The following is a 2,972-nucleotide window of genomic DNA, read 5'->3' as shown; positions in this document are numbered from 1 at the left end:
ACTTTGTCCTCTCTTCCTCTTTCTCTCTTCTCATTCGTTTTCCACTAAATTCTGCAATAACAGCAAAAACAACAAGTTTCAATGTTATTGGTATTCTTTATTGTGACAAAAACGATAAATATCATCACGCGATTTTGAAAGATCGTGGTAAAGTGATTATATTTAAGATGCTTCTAATGTGGATTTGTTTTCTACACACTGATTTCGAAGATTTCAGGAGCGTTTTCGTTGGGTTTCTTCGGTTAGCTTCAACTGATGTTAGGTTTAATTTCTTTAACAATGCTTTTAATTACTTTAAAATTGTTGTTTGTATTATAAATGTGATTTTATTGAATCTACAAGTTGCGGCTTTTGGAAGGATCCGTGTAGAAAATGAAATGACCATGAAAACAAACAGGTTTTCTTATTTTTTTTATTTTTTGCTTTTATTTATGGATAGAGTTATGACTCAAAGTTTTAATCTTTTGTCTATGAGTATCTTTGTTTGTTTGTTTTGAAACCTTGATTTGGGTTTTTTATGTTTTGAAACCCAAATTAAGTGTGTTTGAAGTCTCGGTTGAATTTATGCAATGTTCTTATGATTCAAAAGGAAATAGTGTTATTCTCATGTTAATACGTGACCGTTTGTATCCACATGGAGGGTTGAAGGTACCAAGAGGGTATGATCATATTTTAACATTGTTAAGGTCCTGTTAGTCGTCATTTCAAGCTAATCTGTTTTTTCATTTCAATGTAATTTCATAATGAAGGTATATTTTGCATAAATATAGAAAATAGTAAAGGGGAGCATGTGAGAAACCAATTGAATAATGGTACTGTACCTGATGACATTCATGTTCACTGCTTGACGGGCCTGATCAAAGCGAGGTTCCGAGAGCTTCCTTCCGAAATGCTAAATGGTCTTTTCCCTGAACAAGTTCTTCAATGCAACACAGAAGAAAAATCTTTTGACCTTGTAAAGCCTTTGTAAGAGTGTGTGGGCTCTGGAAGTTGTTGTAACTATAGTGCAAAATAAGTTTTATCAATTATTGATAGCAAAACTATGAATTTGTGCTTGAGTTCGAACAAAGAAAAGATAAATGTTTATGCAATGATTCCGTTACTAGGATGGACAAACACATATGACGTGGATATGGTTGATAAATTCACATATTCTATTTCGCTAGTGTCGTTTGTTGCATCTAGCTAAGAACTTGTTTTTGTTTTAGTAGAACTTGAAGTACCCTATTTCAAAAAAAAATTGTACTAGCAGTTATGCATGTGTATGGGATTACTACATGGAGTATAAAATGTTTGCTTATTATTGTGTATTGTGGACAAATTATGTTCAATTTAGGAATGTATTTGAGCTAGTTTTATTATGTGTGTTTCTGTAAAATCCTATACAAGGGACCGTACTCATCAAATCAATATACAAACAAAAATTTCCTAAACTTTATACATGCTATATTTGATCGTCCTTAACTTGAGCGTTCAAATGATTGCGGGTATCTGTCGCATCTCGAAAAATACGATTCCTCACGATGGTCGCGGAAAAATTTATGTTCGAACAGAGTCGCCACCGAACTTTATTTACTCCAATGAAGGAATAGGAAAATATCGATAAAACCTTTGAAAAATAGAATAATGGTCGTCGCAACCATATTCGGGTTCGGGAGTCGATTACGCAAGGGGAAGGTATTAGCACCCCTCACGTCCGTTGTACTCAACGGGAACCTTTTAGTCTAATTTGCTATTTGAATGTTAGTTAACTGTTATTTGCTTTCTTCGAGTGAATAAAGATTGAAATAGAGATGGATGGAAACCTCAGATGGGAAAAGGGAGGTTTTTTTATTAGTATGCTCGCGAAGATATAGCAATCTCCTGCCTACGTATCCTTATGGTGTAATAAGGAAATCAAAGCAATCGTAGTTCGGGAAACTACGGTTTTGGTGTGTTTTGTTTTGATGAACGACTGTGTAGGTCGGCGTTCTAACGGCTAAACGCTGGCTTGTCTACTCTCGGTGGAGGCTCTAGCACTGGTTTGTTGTGCGCATTAGAAAGGATTGACAGTGTTCTTTTGAAAAGAGGGTTTTGGTCACGCGGGGGTGACAAGTTGATTTGATGTGTTTGGGTTTTGATTGGTTTCGATCGCTCGGGGGCGAGAAGTTAGGTTTGATTTGTTTTTGAAATGTTTTTTTTTGGAGAAACGACAAAAGATTGAGCAACGTGGTGTTCACCAATTGTCCAATTCTTTCGAGGAATAATAAGGCGTCCGCCTTCTAGTCCCTTTTCGTTCGAATTATTTTTGAAAGTTTGTTTGTGGATGCTGAATACGCACGGTAGTGAGGCGTACGCCTCCTACTTGCTTACTCAAAGAATAATGAGGCATACGCCCCTTATTCCTTTATCCAAGTTTATTTAGCATGTTTTAGTCGGAAGTCGATAATTTGTGCAATATGGCGTTCGCCAATTATTCAAATAATCGAAAGATGGCGAGGCGTACGCCTCTCATCTTTTATCATCCGAAGTTTAAATTGTAAAAAAATATGTTTGGATATCGTATTCGATTTGCGAAAATAATTTGAATTTTGGTAGGCTTGGATTTATTCGATTGTAGTTTTGACTTGATGACGAAGATTCGAGCAATATGGCGTACGCCAATTATTCGAATAATCGAGAGATAATGAAGCGGATACTCACTATTCTCCTTTTCATCTGAAATATGGAATTAAAAGGATTTGGAATTTGTATTAATTTAGAAAATGTGATTTGAAATTGTATGATTATGGTTTTGATTTGAATGACAAAGATCCGAGCAATATGGCGTACGCCAATTATTCGAATAATCGAGAGATAATGAAGCGGATGCTCACTATTCTCCTTTTCATTCAAAGATTAATAGAGCTTTTGAGGAGTGTATTGATTGAAAGGGTTTGATTTGAATGACGAAAATCCGAGCAATATGGCGTACGCCAATTATTCGAATAGTC

The sequence above is a fragment of the Lathyrus oleraceus genome, chromosome 3, assembly GCF_024323335.1.
Source record: "Lathyrus oleraceus cultivar Zhongwan6 chromosome 3, CAAS_Psat_ZW6_1.0, whole genome shotgun sequence".
Lineage (NCBI taxonomy): Eukaryota > Viridiplantae > Streptophyta > Magnoliopsida > Fabales > Fabaceae > Lathyrus > Lathyrus oleraceus.
The sequence above is the reverse complement of the archived record's forward strand: the minus strand, read 5'-3'. Positions refer to the sequence as shown.